Source organism: Dendrobates tinctorius, unplaced genomic scaffold (genome assembly GCF_039654945.1).
Source record: "Dendrobates tinctorius isolate UK_male_01 unplaced genomic scaffold, ASM3965494v1 ptg000205l, whole genome shotgun sequence".
In the NCBI taxonomy this organism is placed as follows: domain Eukaryota; kingdom Metazoa; phylum Chordata; class Amphibia; order Anura; family Dendrobatidae; genus Dendrobates; species Dendrobates tinctorius.
In genome coordinates, this window is record NW_027361872.1 from 2,976,571 (window position 1) to 2,999,024 (window position 22,454).

The following is a 22,454-nucleotide window of genomic DNA, read 5'->3' on the forward strand; positions in this document are numbered from 1 at the left end:
AAATATGCAAAACAGCGATAAAATAAATGGGAGAAAACTTACAGAAATATCGAACTTTGCATCCTGATTCTCTGTCCCCGAGGGAGGGGGAATATGAAATGGAGCACAACAGCTAGGCTGCCCCTCACTGTGAACCCTAGTCTTTGTGTGAAGGCCTAATTTATAGATGTGACTTGGGGATCCAATTTCTAGACCAGCCTTTCATGTTAATATTCTAATTTCTGGTTTGTGACTGAACCATGGCTATTTTACCAATGAATACATTATTTTTTCTCTGAAACGCCTTGTGTAACCTTTCTCATAGATAGATAGCGTCATTCTCCAATTGGCGTCTCTTCTTCAAAAGAGCTAGAGGGTGTGAAATGTTTCCTCTTGTGGTTCTCAGTAAAGCCCCCTGGTGAGATTGGAGACAGGAGACTGCCTTCTCAGGATAACATAAGGTCATGACCTGTGTGGAGAGCTGCAGTGTAAGGACAGATGTTAACTTACTGCTGGTCATACATGCATGCATACTGTATACATATTTCACTACAATGGTGAACTAGAAAAAAAACATTTGATAATTTACAGTAGAGCCAAACACTGACTGAGACAAGAATGGTTTAGAATAGATTGTGGCTGTATAGATAAAGTTTAGATTAAAGGCCCTTTTACATTTAGCGATGCACCAGCGATCCGACCAGCGATCCGACCCGGTCAGGATCGTTGGTGCATCGCTAAATGATCGCTAGTGAGCTTTCATACAGAAATATCTCACAGCGATGCAGCAGCGACGCAGCGCACGATACTTACCATTCACACACAGCGATCCTGACGTCCTCCCGCCCGCCTCCACGCGTCGCTCATCGTCACAGCAGGAAGTCTCAGCAGGAAGCGCCCGATGAGAAATGGAGCCGGACATTCTCGCGCGATCAGCGATGGACAGCGGGGGAGCCGGTCGCTGGTAAGTATCACACATAGCGATATCGCTAGCAATATCGCTATAACGTCACAAAACCAGTGAAGTTTTAGCGATATTGCTAGCGATATCGCTTAGTGTAAAACCCCCTTTAGTCTTCAAAAACCAACTGACAGCAATCATGCTATGGCTAGGGTCACACGAGCATATATTTTGTCATCTGAGAGAACAGAGTTGATTATGCAAATCATACTCTGATCAAACTCTGGAATTCGGACTGCACTCCAGTGTTATCTGAGTGCAGTCCAATGTTTTCCATGGAGTCATTGACTTGCAATGTTGAGTGCGATCCAAATATCAGATCAAACTCGAGCATGCTGTGATTTATTTCCCTGGACCAGCTCTGTCTAAAGAAAAAAATGGACAAGTGCACGGCCCAATAAAATAACATTGGTCCAAGTGTGATGTCATCTTGACGAGCCCTAAATAACAGAGATCAAGCATGGTAGTGTTGGGCTGCATCTCGGCTTTAGGTACAACAGAACTTTTCTATATACATAAATACTGATATTTTTCTAGATCTTCTGTCTTGAGTCTCAGTTTATTCCATCATTCAATATGACTGCTACCAGGCACCAATAGATAAGATTCAACTGCACAGTAAAAACAGATTAGAAGGTTTGGGGTCTCCTTAAACATTTTTGACTCTTTTGCTTAAGGTGCATTTGCAGTAGATAATCTGCAGCGTTATATTACATTACTCTCGGCCGGTAAATATTTGTCACTTGGTGGTTGTTTAACAGCCTTTTTAGACAGGCATACAGCATTTAATAAGAATGATCATCACTCCCTGATGAAGCAAAGGCGAAACATGCACTGGAGTGCAGGGAAAAAGAGCAGCATTCATTTTCTGTATTCAGCCAGGGTCTTTATACCATCTTCATTTTTATTAATTTGCCCTTTTTGATATATTAGATCCATAGAGCACAGTGTATAGATAAAGATTATTTATTACTTTTCATATTATATATTTATTCTATATGCAATACAGTGGGTCGTTTTATATGTTTTTTTGATATATATATTTATATTTTCACCCTGCTATACACTGCGAATAAATCTCCTCTATTGGCCTCTAGGTTTATGCATCTACTGCTGCTATTCCGCTATATATTGTGCCATGGAATTTTGTCTGTCTCGCATGTTTTTTTTTTTTGTCTAACTTTTGATTGTCAATTTGTTTGCCAATAAACTAATGATATACCATTTATTGTGTATTATTTATCTTATTTGTGGTAACATATGGCTGTTTAATTTCTTATGGGCCCATCTGTTTTTCTTTAAACATTTTTATATTTTAGATTTTTGTATTCCTTGCTCCTTTTACGCCTTTGTCTCCGTTGCTTTGCCAATAGATAAGATTCAACTGCATAGTAAAAGCAGATTAGATGGTTTGGTGTCTCCTTAAATATTTTTTAGTCTTTTGCTTAAAGTGCGTCAACATTAGACGATTTGCAGCGTTAAATGAGTCGGTACTCATTTATCATTGGGAGGCTATTTAATAGTCTCTCTAGCCAGACAGACAGACCACATTTAATAAGTGCATAGAACGATCAGTAATAGATCCTTCTGTGTGCATAGGCTGCCATTGTTATCGGCGGCACAGGACCTCTTTTCACAGGACGATGTGCTGTCACTGTCAAAAATGATCTTTTAAAGGGGTTGTTTGCTTTCAGTAAATGAATGTCCCCAGCTGCAGGTTGGAAAGAATCAAACCGCCCTGTGTTCACCTTCCCCCTGGTCCACTGGTGAGTCTCCGCCAGTGCCCCTGGGGTCTGACATTGGCTGTGGCACTGACATCATGTCAACAGTGCGGTAGCCAATCAGTGAGCTCAGGGATAAGTCAGTGTTGACAGAACGTCCCCTTCAAAGACGTAGAGCCCACTGATTGGCTGCCATGCTGTCAACAGGACGTGAACGCCATAGCTAATGCCAGACTTGAGGCAGATACCAACTTGTGGACTATAATGGGTTTTTGTACTGTCAGGGAAAAACAAGGACATCACACAAAGGATAAACCCTGACATCTGAAGTCCCAAATTATTTCCACTGGACAATTATGCTACGAGACCCCACCTATTGGGAGAATGTATGGTTTGGCTCTTCCATTAAAGCCTCATTCAGATGTCCGTGTTGCACGTATGTGTTCTGTCTTTTTTACGGATACAACATGTACCCATTATAGTCTATGGGGCTGTTCGTATTTCCATGTTTTTTCATGGACCACCTGCCCGAGCACAGCTCACGGAGATATGCCTGTTTTTTCCCGGTATAAATGCAAGTCTATGGGTCCGTGTGCCATCTGTGCGCTGTCTGTATTTAGCATTGGAAAAGATAGTAGAATGTTCTAATTTATTTTTGTATTTATCCATCTGTGAAAAACACCGATGACATAGATGGTAAAAATGGATCCAAAACATTGATGACACTGGTACCATGTTTTCACTTACTTATCCGAACACGGGTGTGTGAATGAAGACTAACTCCAATAGGACATTCATGACTTCTTCTGTCTTTTGTCTCCTTTTCTTGACTGCGAATATCAGATTATGAGAACCCCAAATATTTCCAACCAGCGTTCTATAAATGCCTAGGATACCCTCTTAATGCCAAAAAAACAGACACGTTTTACCGATAAGCAAAGTCTTTTTGCAGAGTTTTCAGAGCAGAACCTCTAGATTTTTGAGGAGCGTTGAGTTTTTAAAGCATTTCTGCTCCAAAACCTCCTATGTACACAGCTCCTCTGAAAATCTGTGTGTCTCCATGGTTACAGATTACTTTGCTTGCATGTAGTCTGATCAGCTTGTCTGTTATTTTGCTTGTTCTATTCCCTTTGCAAGATGTAATTATACATGGCTTGTTTGTAGACAGTAACCATGGAGATACGTACATTTTCATAGGAGATGTGTAAGGAACAACGAAACAGACCGAAATAATGTCCAATAATTAGAAAATTTATTTAGTGAGTATAAAAGGGGCAGGAAACCAATGCCATGGAAAGGGCACAACACAGGGGACACAGGAATATACCAATAAAACTAATTCTAGACCATATATCAAAATAGGCACAATTAAGTACAGTTCATGAGATACAAATAAAGTGCCAGTGCGTGAAATATTATGCAAAATTATGTGCAACCAATGGTATAAAACTTATTAAAATAATTATAAACTGCCAATGCATACAATACAGTATCAGTGCATCAATAAAGTTTGCAATACATGAAAAAGATCGCAATGGATCTAGTGCATCAATGTGAACAGGGAATATATCACAAAAGAACAAAAAGGTGCGCTGAAGTGAATTGCTTAGTGATCTACCTCATGTGCTGATGGAGTCCCCCGGGATGCGTTCACCCCGACACACGTTTCGGCGTTGCCTTCGTACCCCTGATGAAGGCAATGTCAAAACGCGCGTCAGGGTGGGCGCATCCTGTGGGACTCCAGGAAAGCTTGGGAAGTATTCCTACACTTGCAAAATCAAATGTGTCCGCTATATATAAGAAGAAGGCCTCTATATGATACAGAAGAATTGGATCGAAAGTGTATTTCCTGCTATCGAGCATTTAAAGCATTTCTGCTCCAAAACCTCCTAAAAACAACCCTCTGTGTACACAAAGCCTTAAATTAAAAATTGAATTAAAAGAGAATTGAATGCCCTTTATAAAAAAAAGAAGCAACTAATTTCGTACAATCACAAAAAAAGCCAATGAAATGAAAGCTTAAAGGTTGAAAGTAACGAGCCTGAGATAAAATATGGATGAGTAATAAACTGAGTTGTGTTTGATTATATGCACGGCCAATTAACACTGTTCCATGTTTGTTGTTCCCACATATAAAAGCCCTCTGAGACCTGTGAATAGCAAATATACATCGTTTATACTGAGGAAAGGATATTTTTCCCCTGCATCCTCACGCTTTGTCAATCACATTTTATCCAGTCCGCTAAAAGATGTGATGTCATAGGCTGACCGCACTTAAAATGAAAGACTAAAAGTTAGATGACTTTTAAAAATGTCATTACTCCAAAGTTTATACAATAAAGAGTTAAACCAGAATAAGGCCGGCGTGATCATTTCCTGTACAGACTTCATGCCCATTTGCAATCTGATAGAAGTAGGACCCTTGAGTTAAGTAAGTTCTTACAACGAGTTTCTGGTGAGTGTTTGTTGTTGCATATTTTTGCTATGCAAAAAAACCCCAAAAAAACACATCTTCTATAGTCACAGCAAAGCGGATGGGAATTCTAGAATTTCTTGCCCACTGTGCTTTTTTTCAATCTGCGTAATCTGACCTGCGGGGCAATTCTTAAATCCGTAACATGTCAATTCCTCTTGCGGGTACGCTGACTTCTATGTGCAGATTTTTCCCATAGACTTGTCTTAGATGCAGAAAATCTGCAGGTAAGAAAAGCATATAAGTTTTAGTGCGTTTCCACACGACTGTGTCAATAAAGTTTTGTCAAAGAAAAATACCAGGAAGTATCAAAAACAAAGCAACTTTATTTAAAACATGATATACTGTAGGGGACCATTCATGGCGAGGTTTGCTTTGCGGTCCCAAAGCACCTGGTTACGGTACCCCTTGAGTGTGTGTAAATGATCTGGGGGTTTGCTGTCAACCCATATTTCAGGCCACAAGTGGTTTGATGTTATAGGTACCTTGAAAATATGTAACAAATCAGGGAGACCAGAGTCCGATGTAAAAAAAAACATATTTATTGGAATTCCTAAAATAGAACTGCAACAATCGATAGCAGGAAATACACTTTCGATCCAATTCTTCTGTATCAAATAGAGGCCTTCTTCTTATATATAGTGGACACATTTGATTTTGCAAGTGTAGGAATACTTCCCAAGCTTTCCTGCAGTCCCCCAGGATGCGCCCACCCTGACGCGCGTTTGGCATTGCCTTCATCAGGGATTCGAAGGCAACGCCGAAACGTGTGTCGGGGTGAACGCATCCCGGGGGACTCCATCAGCACATGAGGTAGAGCACTAAGCAATTCACTTCAGCTCACCTTTTTGCTCTTTTGTGATATATTCCCTGTTCACATTGATGCACTAGATCCATTGCGATCTTTTTCATGTATTGCAAACTTTATTGATGCACTGATACTGTATTGTCTGCATTGGCAGTTTATAATTATTTTAATAAGTTTTATACCATCGGTTGCACATAATTTTGCATAATATTTCACGCACTGGCACTTTATTTGTATCTCATGAACTGTACTTAATTGTGCCTATTTTGATATATGGTCTAGAATTAGTTTTATTGGTATATTCCTGTGTCCCCTGTGTTGTGCCCTTTCCATGGCATTGGTTTCCTGCCCCTTTTATACTCACTAAATAAATTTTCTAATTATTGGACATTATTTCGGTCTGTTTCGTTGTTCCTTACACATCTCCTATGAAAATGTACGTATCTCCATGGTTACTGTCTACAAACAAGCCGTGTATAATTACATCTTGCAAAGGGAATAGGACAAGCAAAATAACAGACAAGGTGATCAGACTACATGCAAGCAAAGTAATCTGTAACCATGGAGACACACAGATTTGCAGAGGAGCTGTGTACATAAAATGATAGAACATATTTAAACAGAACCACAGACAGTCCCAGACTTACAAGCAACTCATAGATATGGATAACAGATGTTGAAAAAAAAGAAAAACTAATACTCACTTCACTGCTCACCTCTGTGACCCTCTCGCTGCTCACAGCCCGCCTTCCAGTCTTCTTCTTCCCTCCATCACACCCTGCATCTCCAGGCTCTTTGCTATAGGCCAGGACTTCTGGCCGCCTCCAAGATTCAGAGGTGGCAATTAAGACGAGTGCTGCAACCTTACGACGTCCAGTGACCTCTGAGGCTTTAACGTGACTGTAAGTCCCAGCCTATAGTAAAAACCTGGAGATCCCGGGGTGATGGCGGAAAGAAGAAGACTGGACGAGGGGCTGTGAGCAGCGAGAGTTCAAAAGAGGTGAGCGGAAGATCGGACAATCAACATCGTGGACAGATAGAAAATGAGGTGAGTATTGGTAAAAAAAATAAATAAATAAAAATTATTCACCTTACTGACCACCTTTCTTTCCGGAGTCACTCATCACATCCTTGATCTCCTTACTATAGGCCAGGACTTCTGACCGCGTCCATGTTCCGGAAGTCACGGTACGTCATAAGTAGAGTTGAGCGAAACGGGTCTAAAAATTTCAAAAGTCGCCGACTTTTGGGAAAGTCGGGTTTCATGAAACGAAACCCGACCCTAGGATGAGGTCGGCCACGAGGTCGGCGACTTACGCGCCAAAGTCGCGTTTCAAAAGTTTGTTTTGCGCTCTTTTTCAGCCAATCAGGATCCACGGACACTGTGGGCAACGTGATGACATAGGCACGGGTCACCACCATCTTTCATAAGGGCATGCAAGTGATTGGCTTGCTTTGGTGGGCGTCACAGGGGGTATAAAAGGGCGTGCACGCCGACCGCCATCTTACTTCTGCCGATCTCAGTATAGGGAGAGGTTGCTGCTGATTCTGTAGGGAGAGCGTTAGGCAGGGAAGAAGACAAAAAAACTGCTTCTGCTGCTAGCGATTTGGCCTGCACAACACACCAGTCACTGTGTGTGCAGTGCAAGGGGAGGCTATATAGTGGTGTATCAGTGGTGTTGGTTGTTGGGCTGCCTTCTAAGGCTTCCTGACATTCCTGCATTGCTGTTTACCCACTGCTCCGCAAACTGCTTTTTAAAAAGCAATCCCAATTTTTTTTTTTTGTCCTGCTGAGAAGAAAAAAAAACTGCTTCTGCTGCTAGCGATTTGGCCTGTACAACACACCAGTCACTGTGTGTGCAGTGCAAGGGGAGGCTATATAGTGGTGTATCAGTGGTGTTGGTTGTTGGGCTGCCTTCTAAGGCTTCCTGACATTCCTGCATTGCTGTTTACCCACTGCTCCGCAAACTGCTTTTTTAAAAGCAATCCCAATTTTTTTTTTTGTCCTGCTGAGAAGAAAAAAAAACTGCTTCTGCTGCTAGCGATTTGGCCTGCACAACACACCAGTCACTGTGTGCGCAGTGCAAGGGGAGGCTATATTGTGGTGTATCAGTGGTGTTTGTTGTTGGGCTGCCTTTTAAGGCTTCCTGACAGGCTGGCATTGCTGTTTACCCACTGCTCTGCAAACTGCTTTTTTAAAAGCAATCCAATCTCCCTTATCCTCTAGTCACTTTTGTCACAGCTGTGCCATCGAGCCTGTGACATAGCGCTCAGATATCAGTGGGCCTCACACAATCCAAAAGTGTCCAGTGTCCACAAGTGTCTGCAGAAATTCAAAATCTCCCTTATCCTCTCGTCACTTTTGTCACAGCTGTGCCATCGAGCCTGTGACATAGCGCTCAGATATCAGTGGCCCTCACACAATCCAAAAGTGTCCAGTGTCCACAAGTGTCTGCAGAAATTCAAAATCTCCCTTATCCTCTAGTCACTTTGGTCACAGCTGTGCCATCGAGCCTGTCACATAGCGCTCACATATTCATTGGGTCTCACACAATCCAAAAGTGTCCAGTGTCCACAAGTGTGTGCAGAAATTCAAAATCTCCCTTATCCTCTCGTCACTTTTGTCACAGCTGTGCCATCGAGCCTGTGACATAGCGCTCAGATATCAGTGGGCCTCACACAATCCAAAAGTGTCCAGTGTCCACAAGTGTGTGCAGAAATTCAAAATCTCCCTTATCCTCTAGTCACTTTGGTCACAGCTGTGCCATCGAGCCTGTCACATAGCGCTCAGATATTCATTGGGCCTCACACAATCCAAAAGTGTCCAGTGTCCACAAGTGTGTGCAGAAATTCAAAATCTCCCTTATCCTCTAGTCACTTTGGTCACAGCTGTGCCATCGAGCCTGTCACATAGCGCTCAGATATTCATTGGGCCTCACACAATCCAAAAGTGTCCAGTGTCCACAAGTGTGTGCAGAAATTCAAAATCTCCCTTATCTTCTAGTCACTTTGGTCACAGCTGTGCCATCGAGCCTGTCACATAGCGCTCAGATATTCATTGGGTCTCACACAATCCAAAAGTGTCCAGTGTCCACAAGTGTGTGCAGAAATTCAAAATCTCCCTTATCCTCTAGTCACTTTGGTCACAGCTGTGCCATCGAGCCTGTCACATAGCGCTCAGATATTCATTGGGCCTCACACAATCCAAAAGTGTCCAGTGTCCACAAGTGTGTGCAGAAATTCAAAATCTCCCTTATCCTCTAGTCACTTTGGTCACAGCTGTGCCATCGAGCCTGTCACATAGCGCTCAGATATTCATTGGGCCTCACACAATCCAAAAGTGTCCAGTGTCCACAAGTGTGTGCAGAAATTCAAAATCTCCCTTATCGTCTAGTCACTTTGGTCACAGCTGTGCCATCGAGCCTGTCACATAGCGCTCAGATATTCATTGGGCCTCACACAATCCAAAAGTGTCCAGTGTCCACAAGTGTGTGCAGAAATTCAAAATCTCCCTTATCCTCTAGTCACTTTGGTCACAGCTGTGCCATCGAGCCTGTCACATAGCGCTCAGATATTCATTGGGTCTCACACAATCCAAAAGTGTCCAGTGTCCACAAGTGTGTGCAGAAATTCAAAATCTCCCTTATCCTCTAGTCACTTTGGTCACAGCTGTGCCATCGAGCCTGTCACATAGCGCTCAGATATTCATTGGGCCTCACACAATCCAAAAGTGTCCAGTGTCCACAAGTGTGTGCAGAAATTCAAAATCTCCCTTATCCTCTAGTCACTTTGGTCACAGCTGTGCCATCGAGCCTGTCACATAGCGCTCAGATATTCATTGGGCCTCACACAATCCAAAAGTGTCCAGTGTCCACAAGTGTGTGCAGAAATTCAAAATCTCCCTTATCCTCTAGTCACTTTGGTCACAGCTGTGCCATCGAGCCTGTCACATAGCGCTCAGATATTCATTGGGCCTCACACAATCCAAAAGTGTCCAGTGTCCACAAGTGTGTGCAGAAATTCAAAATCTCCCTTATCGTCTAGTCACTTTGGTCACAGCTGTGCCATCGAGCCTGTCACATAGCGCTCAGATATTCATTGGGCCTCACACAATCCAAAAGTGTCCAGTGTCCACAAGTGTGTGCAGAAATTCAAAATCTCCCTTATCCTCTAGTCACTTTGGTCACAGCTGTGCCATCGAGCCTGTCACATAGCGCTCAGATATTCATTGGGTCTCACACAATCCAAAAGTGTCCAGTGTCCACAAGTGTGTGCAGAAATTCAAAATCTCCCTTATCCTCTCGTCACTTTTGTCACAGCTGTGCCATTGAGCCTGTGACATAGCGCTCAGATATCAGTGGCCCTCACACAATCCAAAAGTGTCCAGTGTCCTCAAGTGTGTGCAGAAATTCAAAATCTCCCTTATCCTCTCGTCACTTTTGTCACAGGTGTGCCATCGAGCCTGTGACATAGCGCTCAGATATCAGTGGGCCTCACACAATCCAAAAGTGTCCAGTGTCCACAAGTGTCTGCAGAAATTCAAAATCTCCCCTGTCCTATAGACACCTTGTACCTTGTTTTACATTACTATATAGTTTGTTGGATTTTGTCTACATTTCTACCAAAAATGAGGAAGGCTGGTGGAAGAGGCCGTGGAATTGGGCGGGGGTTGGCAGCTGGTAATGATGGTGTTGGTGGTGGATCTGATGGTAGTGGCAAGAGCAAAATAGGACCGAATGCAGGAGGTGTTGAGCCTGCGTCATCGTCTGGCTACATAAGGCCTCGAACGCTTAGTTTTCTAGGAGTTGGCAAACCGCTTTTAAAGCCAGAGCATCAGGAAAAAGTTTTGTCTTACATTGCTGACTCAGCCTCCAGCTCTATCGCCTCCTCTTCTTCAGTTGTAAAAAGTAAAAGCACTGAGTCGTCATTGGAGGCTCATGTTCATGAACCACACCTTTCCTTGTGTCCTTCACCCCAACCAAGATTGAAGGATGACGCAGGCCATACTACTGATTACTCCATGGAGCTGTTTTCACATACCATGCCTGGATTATCAAGTCAAATGGTGAATTACCCAGGCCAAGATGAATCTGACATGGAGTGCACTGATGCACAGCCGCTGATGGATGATTCTGCAGGTACATTCACTCAGAGCACTACATTGTCCTCGCAGTGTACAGAGCCAGATTCTGACCCTGATGAGACTCAGGTGCCCCTTCCCGCACACTATACCACCATACACGGTGACACAGAGGAAGGTGCACATGACATAGAAGAGGAGGTGATGGATGACCCAGTTGTTGACCCAGATTGGCATCCATTGGTGGAAGAGGGTGCTGCTTCCAATAGCTCAGATGAGGAGCATCCACAGCAGACATCGACATCGCAACAGCTGTTATCTGGCAGGCCCGGAGCACTCCAAAGACAGGTTCCAAACATCAAAAGAGTTGCAGGACAGCTTGTCCAGAGGGTCAAAAGATCACAGCGTGCTAGGCCGCAAAATGTCTGCCAAAGTAGGAAGAGTGCAGTGTGGCACTTTTTTGACCAAAATCCTCATGATCAGGCCAAGGTTATCTGTAAGAAGTGCGCAAAGACCTTTAGCCGAGGGAAAAATCTGAAAAATTTGAATACCAGTTGCATGCTTAGACATTTAACCAGCATGCACTTGCAAGCGTGGACACAACACCAAACCTCAAGTGCCACATGTGCAACTGATCACAACGAAGGTAGTCAGCAACGCTACATTGTTTCCCCCACTGTAAGCCCACCGGTTAGCACAGCAGCAAATGTTGAGGTGTCGTTGCAAGGCCACAGCAGTCAGGGAATCCCACTGTTATATCAACGAAAGACTGATTCTAGGCCATCAGAAAGAACACCAACTCCATCACCATCATCAACCCTCTCTCAGTCCGCCCTGTCCACCGCTACTTCCACCATATGCAGCTCTCAAGTCCAGCTCACCCTCCCAGACACTATGAGTAGGTCAAGAAAGTACTCAGTCTCTCGTCCGCGTACACTGGGTTTGAACGCCCACATTGCCAAACTAATCTCGTTTGAGATGATGCCCTTTCGGTTGGTGGAAAGCACAGCTTTCCGCGAACTCATGGCCTATGCAGTACCACGCTACGACCTACCCAGTCGCCACTTCTTCTCTCGCAAAGCCATCCCAGCCCTCCACCATCATGTGAAAGACCGCATTGTCCATGCACTCAAGCAGTCAGTGAGCGGAAAGGTGCACCTCACAACTGATGCATGGTCCAGTCGGCATGGCCAGGGCCGTTACGTGTCCATCACTGCGCACTGGGTTAATGTGGTGGATGCAGGGTCCACAGGGGACAGCGGTGGTGGGACAGTGCTGCCTAGCCCACGGTATAGGAAACAGTTGGCTGTAGGCGTTCGACCCTCCTCCTCCTCCTCCTCCAGAAGCGAAAGCTCGTCCACAGAGCGCAGTCGTACGAGCACTCCATCTGCAGCTGCCACTGTTGCACACGATGTGTCCCCCTATCGAGCAGCTAGTGGAAAGCGTCAGCAGGCTGTGTTGCAGATGATGTGTTTGGGCAACAGACACACCGCCGAGGTGCTGGCCGAGTACTTGAAGCGACAAACTGAGTCATGGCTGGGCAGTGTACATCTTGAGGCAGGCAAGGTAGTTAGTGATAACGGCCGTAATTTTGTGGCAGCCATAGCCCTTTCAAAACTCAGCCATATACCTTGCTTGGCTCACACCTTGAACCTGGTGGTGCAGTGCTTCCTCAAAAATTATCCGGAGTTAACAGCCCTGCTCCAGAAGGTGCGAAGACTGTGCGCGCACATCCGCCGGTCGCCTGTACACTCCGTTCGTATGCAGAAGCTGCAGCGATTGCTCCACCTTCCCAACCACCGCCTCATTATCGACATTGCAACAAGGTGGAACTCCACCCTGCACATGGTGGAGCGGCTGTGCGAGCAGAGGCAGGCCATAATGCATTTGTGGGAGGATACACGGCCAGGCACTTTGAGAGCAGACATGGAGTTGACAGGTGTGCAGTGGTCGAAGCTGAAAGACCTCTGTAAAGTCCTTCAGTGTTTTGAGGAATGCACACGGCTGGTAAGCGCAGACGACGCCATCCTAAGCATGAGCATCCCACTTATGCATCTGCTCATGCAAACTTTGACGCACCTTAAGGAGCAGGCGTCTGCAGCCAATGTTGATGAGGAGGAAGAGGAGGAGGGAATCCTTGATGACATGCCATTGTCTGCTCAGTGACCTCTCCTGGACGAGGTGGAGGAAGAAGAGGAGGAGGAGGAGGATGATGGGGATGATTACTTAGGGGAGGAGGATGCATCTCGTGGGGCAAGTGAAAATGTTGGCGTGGCAAGGTCTGGTACAGGGTTTGTGCGTGACTGGAGGGATGTGGATTTGCCAGAAAGTGCTCCTCCAACCAGCACTCGCAGTGCATCATTGACACCGGGAACATTGGCCCACATGTCAGATTATGCCTTGCAGATCCTAAAAAGGGACCCACGCATTGCCAAAATGATGAACGATGACGACTACTGGTTGGCCAGCATCCTGGATCCACGCTATAAAGGCAAATTACAAAACATCATGCCACAGGAGAACCTTGACCTAATATTGGCTAATAAACAAGCAACTCTGGTAAATCGGTTGCTTGAGGCATTCCCAGCACACAGCAGCGGTGATAGTTCTCACACGAGCCGTACGGGCCGGGGGCGGCTTGGCAGAGGTGTTCGTGGTGCACACAGCAGAAGTGGCGTTGGAGACAGGGGTTTCATGACAATGTTGTGGTCTGATTTTTCAAGTACCGCTCACACAACTGGTAATACTGCATCGATGGAAAGTGACAGGAGACAGCAGTTGTCAACTATGGTTACAAACTACTTTTCCTCCCATATCGATGTTCTCCCACACAGGTCATTCCCCTTTGACTATTGGGCCGCTAAACTGGACACCTGGCCTGAATTGGCACAATATGCCTTACAGGAGCTCGCTTGCCCAGCTGCAAGTGTGCTATCGGAAAGAGTCTTCAGTGCAGCTGGATCAATCCTGACAGAAAAAAGGACCCGTCTGTCAACCCAAAATGTGGATGATCTAACCTTCATTAAAATGAACCACGCATGGGTTTCCAAGGATTTTGTCCCACCTTCCCCTGATGACACATAGGGTGACAGAAAAATGGCTTGCTTTGGTCCACCTCTTCCTGGGACTTGACCTATTTCATCTTTTGCATCAGCTGAATGTCCAACATCAACATATGCCACTTTCTAAAACTCCCTAACTGTGCTGCCTCCCCCCCATGGCCGGTGTCACCACCTAGCGCACGACACCGTGCGAGTGCCGTTGCCCTGGACAGGTGGGTAGGCCGACTCTTGGGTGCAGGCACTGGTACAGGGTCCTTCATAGTGCAATCAAGTGTCTCTGACGGTGGTGGTGCACACCCGCCGTCAGACACACCGCCGTACTATGAGGGGCCCAGTGCCAGTACCGACGCCCACGAGTGGGCCCCCCTTGCTTGGGCAGGGCCCCAGCATTTGCAATCTTTACCTCTCCCTGCTCCTCCGCTGTGTAGTCTGGGCCGTCAAATCCATACTGTGCCTGACACCGTCTGAGCCTGCCTCCTGATGTATAGACATATATTTTGAATGTGTACGCTATCCATACATGTTATCTGGGGATACGGTACCCTTTCTAACCTTTGTGCAATCACGTGCAATCCATACTGGGCCTAACATCGTCTGAGCCTGCCTCCTGATGTATAGACATATATTTTGAATGTGTACGCTATCCATACATATTATCTGGGGAAACGGTACCCTTTCTAACCTTTGTGCAATCACGTGCAATCCATACTGGGCCTAACACCGTCTGAGCCTGCCTCCTGATGTATAGACATATATTTTGAATGTGTACGCTATCCATACATGTTATCTGGGGATACGGTACCCTTTCTAATCTTTGTGCAATCACGTGCAATCCATACTGGGCCTAACACCGTCTGAGCCTGCCTCCTGATGTATAGACATATATTTTGAATGTGTACGCTATCCATACATGTTATCTGGGGATACGGTACCCTTTCTAACCTTTGTGCAATCACGTGCAATCCATACTGGGCCTAACACCGTCTGAGCCTGCCTCCTGATGTATAGACATATATTTTGAATGTGTACGCTATCCATACATGTTATCCGGGGAAACGGTACCCTTTCTAACCTTTGTGCAATCACGTGCAATCCATACTGGGCCTAACACCATCTGAGCCTGCCTCCTGATGTATAGACATATATTTTGAATGTGTACGCTATCCATACATGTTATCTGGGGATACGGTACCCTTTCTAACCTTTGTGCAATCACGTGCAATCCATACTGGGCCTAACACCGTCTGAGCCTGCCTCCTGATTTATAGACATATATTATGAATGTGTACGCTATCCATACATGTTATCTGGGGATACGGTACCCTTTCTAACCTTTGTGCAATCACGTGCAATCCATACTGGGCCTAACACCGTCTGAGCCTGCCTCCTGATGTATAGACATATATTTTGAATGTGTACGCTATCCATACATGTTATCTGGGGATACGGTACCCTTTCTAACCTTTGTGCAATCACGTGCAATCCATACTGGGCCTAACACCGTCTGAGCCTGCCTCCTGATGTATAGACATATATTTTGAATGTGTACGCTATCCATACATGTTATCTGGGATACGGTACCCTTTCTAACCTTTGTGCAATCACGTGCAATCCATACTGGGCCTAACACCGTCTGAGCCTGCCTCCTGATGTATAGACATATATTTTGAATGTGTACGCTATCCATACATGTTATCTGGGGATACGGTACCCTTTCTCACCTTTGTGCAATCACGTGTAATCCATACTGGGCGTGAGAACGGCTGTCGAGCTGTTAAGCAAGCTACAGCACCTGTGGTTTGCACACGTAAGTTTTTCATTTTTTCAGGAATGACGGTTAGGCCTAATTCCGTAACTGCGGTTTACCTGCACTTACTGGGAAATCATTGTTCGCGGGTAATAATTGTAATCAGTGATCCCCATCACTAACGTTGTTCAGCGGGTTATCTGCACCTGTAAGCGACAAACGCTGGCCTTTTCAGTGTAGCGCACATGCAGCCACGGACATGTAAGGGCATGACACACCAGTTATTGGCCAATCTCATGTGCCAGAGCCTCACGTGTCCCTCTAGTAAGCCGGACTCGGACCGCGGGGCATGACGGAGTCTCGTTCGTTAACGGAATTAAGCTTGCAATGTGTGCATCTGTTCTGTAGCTGGCATGGTTGAGGTTTCCCAGGTGGAGTCGAATTTAACCGTAGGCTCCACTCCTGGTGGTGCCCTTCTGGACATTCCTTTAAGGTTCAGCTTTGCAACCATACTGCCCACGCAAAACAAACACTTTGCCTTCATGAACGCTGTTTGGAGGGTCATGACTCGTGGGAATAACGCCGCCCAATCAGTTAACCTGCTAGAGAGATCGTTCGTTGCTCCCAAGCATGACATCACACTCCCTAGGAAGAAGGTAATGCCACTGTGGCGACCGTACTCCTGGGGGCGACACAAGTGCACTGATGCCCAGCCACTGCTCGATGAATCTGCTGGTACATTGACCCAGACCACTACATTCCCCTTGCACGCTACACGACCTGAATCTGACCCTGATGAAACTCAGGTTACCCTTCCCATATACAGTTCCATCTTACACGGTGACAAAGAGGAAGCTGCAGATGAAAGTGCAGGTTCGGCCCACCCGCCATCAGACACACCACCATACTATCAGGGGCCCTGTGCCAGTGCCGTCGCCAACGAGTGGGCCCCCCCTGCTTGCTCAGGATCACAGCACTTGCAGAGTTGAAATACTGTGCAGTGAGATGGAAGATGGGGACGACGAGGAATCCAGACAAGTACAGGGATTCCCTTGCGAGGAGACTTATTTGATTGTTTTCAATGTTGGGACAGCAATTTTTGGGGAGCACTATACTCTGGAGAATGATAGATGGGGCCCACCATGCACTGGAACATTCCAAAGGTGGACATCAGACACTGGAGCAGCATTTACAGGGCCCATTATACACTAGAGCATTAGAAATGGGGCCCATTATGTTTGGAGCATTATTTGGGCCCATAAGACAGTGGAGCTTCATCCATGGGGACCAACATATACTGTAGCATTATGTGGAGCTCATCATATACTGTTTCAAACATTATATGGGACCAATGATTCTGTATGGAGAAATAGATGGGCCTCGTCATGAGATGTAAAAAGTGAGGTATTTTTCATTGTACTATACCGCTTTTTTTCTGCTGTATCGGAGCATGATGAGTTGTGGTATGTGTTAAAGGGGCGTTCTTTCGCCCAGGGCACATGAAAACCTGCAGCCAGCCCTCCCCCCCCACAACTTTAGCCAAATAACCCCCATTTTTCAGTGCGTAACTTGTATTATGAAGTTAATTAAGGTTGACAAGCTTAAGTAAGAAGAATTGATGCTTTTGGCATTCAAATGGGCACTGTAGGTGTGTTTCCTGTCCTCCTCTCACTGCCGACTTTTATTCCCCATTGACTTACATTGGGTTTCGTGTTTCGGGACGACCCCGACTTTTCCCTATAATCGGACGATCTTGCTCGACCCGACTTTTGGAAAAGTCGGGTTTCACGAAACGAAACGCGACCCTAAAAAACCAAAAGTCGCTCAACTCTAGTCATAAGGTCACACGGTGACTTCTGGGGCAAGGGTGCAGCCGGAAGTACTGACCTCTAATGAAGAGGCCAGAGATGCTGTGTACTACAAGAGGACAGGATGGTGTGAAACGAGCAGCGCGGGTGGCCTTAGACATGAGCAATGGGTTTTTTAGTTGTCCTGTTCCAACTTGCACACAAAATCCGGTTACAAACAAACCTACAGTCTCTACTTAGTTTGTTCACTATCTAGTTTGTAACCCGGGACTGCCTCAATATACAAATGGAGCGCCCCACCAGGGCCTAGCGGGGTACTTGGTACCGGGCCCGTTGATCTCAATGGGAGTCGTCACAGAAGCTGTGACCCGGTCCATGGCCCTGGGGCTCCATGGCAAAAAGGGGATGAATGGACAATGAAATAAAGTTTATGAATAGTTCGTGACGCCACCTGTGGTGTTCGGCAAGTGAGGTGTTAGGCCGACGCTGCATGCAGATCCTCTGGGACTGGTGGTGGGTTGCAGCCAAGATGGTGAAGCTCCCCACAGGTGGAGCTGTAGTCCCAGGGCAGTGTAGATGTAGCAATGGAGGAGAGGCACAGGCGGTGCAGAGGCTGGTGCCCAGGTGTGGTAGTGCGGGGTGTAGTGGTGTGGGAATAAGTGGAGGACACCAGGGCATGTAGTTCCAAAGCTTTACTCACAGTCTGCAGTTCACACAGATGCCTGCCTCCGTGCTGTGTCCTCCGGGTCCTTGGCTCTGTCAACCTCCAGGCAAGATAGGATGCTCCCTTCCAACACTCCGCCAACATGTACCTTTCTGAACGTCTCCTCTATAGCGCCTTTAAGTGAAGTACTCCTAGTACTGAGTTACAATGGATTGCCTCCTGACAGATGTTCCCAAGAACTCTACTTGTACGGCAGACAGCTGTAGCCTGCTTCGGGGACTCCTTACTCCTGAGTCCTGGCTCACTATCCAAGTTGCTGTTGTGCCCCAAGTCTTAGATGGGAGTAGTGCATTTACAGCCCACTACTCCACTGGTGTCTGCTGCAGAACCATTAGTGTCCATACAATCTCGGGGACCGGGCCCCGGCCTTGCGCTTAGAACTTCTAGGCAGGGTTCTTCCTCTAACCCACGTCCTCTGTGTTCCCTTTTACACCTACGTTCCGTTCTTGTCTTTCTTTCTTATGGAAGCTCAGGCTTCAGTTCAATGTCTTTCTCCTTCTTTCCTTTCCCGTGCCAGCAGACCCAGGTCACTGTTATCTGCTGCAGCACCTCCTTCCTCCATCCCTCTCATAGGGATCTTCTCTCCTCACTCCTCTCTGAGTGACTCCCTCTGACTCACTGACTTGACTGACCTGACCTAAAATCCTACACCTTCCCGCTCTTTTATGTATTCTAAACTCCACCCACCTCCCAGCACGTTTCGTGTTTCCAAGCAGGGAACCACCAAAGGTGCTCTGCTACTCTCTAAGCAAGGAGCCGCAATGTGGCTTTGCTACACTACTTTGTGGTGAGGGGTGCAGGTGTTGGAGCGTGGTTAGGAGTTCCCACCCTACCTGGATAGTGGGGCACCACACCTCAGGTGGAGGTACAGTACCTCTGTGGTGACTGAAGCCTCAGGGGCTCCACACAAACTCTCTGTTTTTTTTATCAGAAATGCTGGGTTAAGTAAAAAACTAATTAGATTTCATACATTTCTATTCATAAATTCTCCATCTTGCAAAGCAATAGTCTTAACATATATTACAACATAAAATATAAAGAGGTGTTCACTGAACCAAGAGACACATTCACTATGTTAAATGTTATTCTTCAAACTGGGTTATTACTATTGATTTTTCTTCTTTGAGGCGTGAAGACGCAGCACATTTGCATGTGTGGTTCCTCAGCAGAAATTCTTCATTCGCGGGTCAACGTCTCCGATCAATTCCAAATCCACCATTTCTTTCAATAAAGGGATTTTCAAACAGACAAACAAATAGTAAAAGGCATTGAGAGCAGACACAGACCAGAGAACAGTGCAAATCGCTGAGCTGGTTTTAGTGGTTACATCTTAAATTGCTCGTGTCAATCTATTATAGACAGGTTTGCCGTCCTAAGCGCTGAATGTGCAGGATCATCGTTACTGAGTTTCAGACAGACGGAGCGTTGATGAGTCTGTAGGCTGTGTGTAAAGAGAAATCGAACAGTTATCTCTGGTTCCTCCTTCCCCGGAGTCTGGTTATTTGATAAATGTTACTAAAGTTATGCATTAAATATGCAACAACAGAGAAAAATGATAACTATTCTCTTTCGGAATTTCAATTTGTTACATTGTAGACAGTGGTGATTGTACACATAAGGCTGGGGTCACACTTGCGAGTGCAATGCGAGAAACTTGCGCAAGTCTCTCGCCTCAATACCCGGCAATGCCGCCGGCGGTTTGGACCGGAGCGTTCAGCTGCATAGAAAAACATGCAAAACAGAAGCCGCGGAGACACCATCACATGTTTCTCAACGTAAGCAATGACCAGCCAGGTCTTTCCCCGGGAAGGAACAACCACGGGAAGGGCAGTCTCCAATGAAGGAAACCACCTATGCCAAAACATGGTATCCATCCACAGACAGCTGTTTCGGGGTATTGCCCCTCATCAGTGTGGAGTAGGAAACTGGCTGGTAGGAGCAATGCCTATTAAATGACTGTGAAAAATGAGGATGAATGAACTCATGGAGATCAACATCCAACACTGCGGAGACACCATCACGTGTTTCTCAACGCAGTGAGACAGCTGCATAGAAAGACATGCAGCCGCACACTCTGGTCCCGAGTGCTGGCGGCATTGCCGGGTATTGAGGCGAGAGACTCGCGTATTGCACTCACAAGTGTGACCCCAACCTAACTCTAATTCTAGCACAGAAACTGCACTTTATTCTCTGGCATCAAACATGTAACTGTTGTCTCAGAATCATAATATAACCATTAGCCAAATTAAAAGGGCTCTTCTATTCTTTGAAACATGGTCTACTTTATTTTCCAGAGACCGCTGTACTGCAGTATTCTCACTCAGGGCAATTCCCAAGCAGTGTTTAAAGAGGTATATCAGGTTACTGGATAGGTAATAATTTTTATATAGTTGTGGGCCCCACCACTGGGACCCAAACAAACCCGCCAGCTTGGAGGACTTGTGTTCCCCATTCTCCTCTGGCTACATGTCCGAAGACAGGAGGAAACAATGATCTATGAGCCCAATTCTTCAAGCCTGGCATTGTTCACGCTCGTCTTGATGAGGGGCGTGCTGGATTCAGGACATGAATCTGGAGCGTCTGACGAGTGGTGTGCGCCTCTATGCACTACCGCAAATATCATACTCCAGTCAAGGACTTGAGTGAGATTTGCTGAATACAGAATGCCACATCTCCTCAAGAATTAGACAAGCTGTGGCATCACACAGCCTCCGCACCATCGTCCTACCCCAGCTCTGCCCATTTTGAAACCGCCAAAGTCGTAAATTTTAGGTTCATCTCGAGTTGTGCCTAAATTTTGCAACTTTTCAAAGTTTTTATGCCAGAATTCTGGTGTGAGACCTTTCATGAATTGAGCCCTATGTTTGAATACATTCAGTGCCAATGACTTTGGACAGATGGTAGGTACATGTCTGACCAGATACTCCATTTTATTCTTCCTGAACATAGTCTTGTGGTCAGGGAAGAATAAAGCACCCAGTTCTGGTGATTCATGAGGATTTTCGCAGTGGAACCCAAACGGATCTAATAATTGAATAGGTGATAATATATTTAGACCAGAGCACCTTTTCATAGAATTGTCCCATGAAAAACATTTCTCACCTATCCACCAGTGGTCATGCTTAGTTGACTGCAGTGTGGACATATCATTGGTGCAACCTGTGCAGCTGCAAAGGGGTCCAAGAGGTACAGAGACCCGCGTTCATCTTGAAAACAAGTGGAATTGTGCATTATGCTGAACTATTGAACTGCAAAGGGTCCATATGTTGTTCTGTCTTTGTACATCAATGTTTGGCCGTCTCCTTCAGTCCTGTAGACATTTAATGGATTTTCCAGGCACAAGTGAGACCATCACAGTATTCAAATTCTTCCTTACTGCTCTAAACCACAGTTCTAGTGATTGTTATGGTCCCACACGCAGAATTGGTATGCATAATGTAGAAAGGAGACCTCCACATAGCCAAGCAAACAGGTACACACTGGTAGTAAAACTTCAGATGGCCAAGGTTTATTGTACAGCTCCAAAAGTAAACAGCAACTTAAAGAGATCTTATCATAAGACTTTTATATCGCAAACTATTGGCATATGTGTACAGGTGCTTCCATGCTGATTAAATCAACACCTTGAGCGTAAAAATCCATTTACCCGTTTTTGAGAAATCGAGCGTTGAAATCATATGCAAATGAGCTGCAAGTGCAATGTTCCACCCCAAAGCACTTGCAGCTCTCCTGACCTCCCTCTATATTTCTCACCCGCCACCTCCCCCCTTTGTCTAACTGACAGGTCACTGTTGTTTCAGCGACCTGCCTCCTAACAAAATTGATATCTACATTTATGATAAGGATTTAATCAGCATGAAAGCCCTTGTAAATACAGTATATGCCATAAGTTTTCAGTGTAAAATCCTCATGACAGCTTCCTATTAAACAGACTGTCAGCAAATCAGAAATTAAATGTCCTTAAAGGGAATTTGTCACCAGGTTTTGCTACCCCATCTGAGAGCAGTATGATGTATGGGCAGAGACTCGGAGTCCAGCAATGTGTCACTTACTGGGCTGCTTGCTGTAGTTTTGGATAAAATCACTATTTT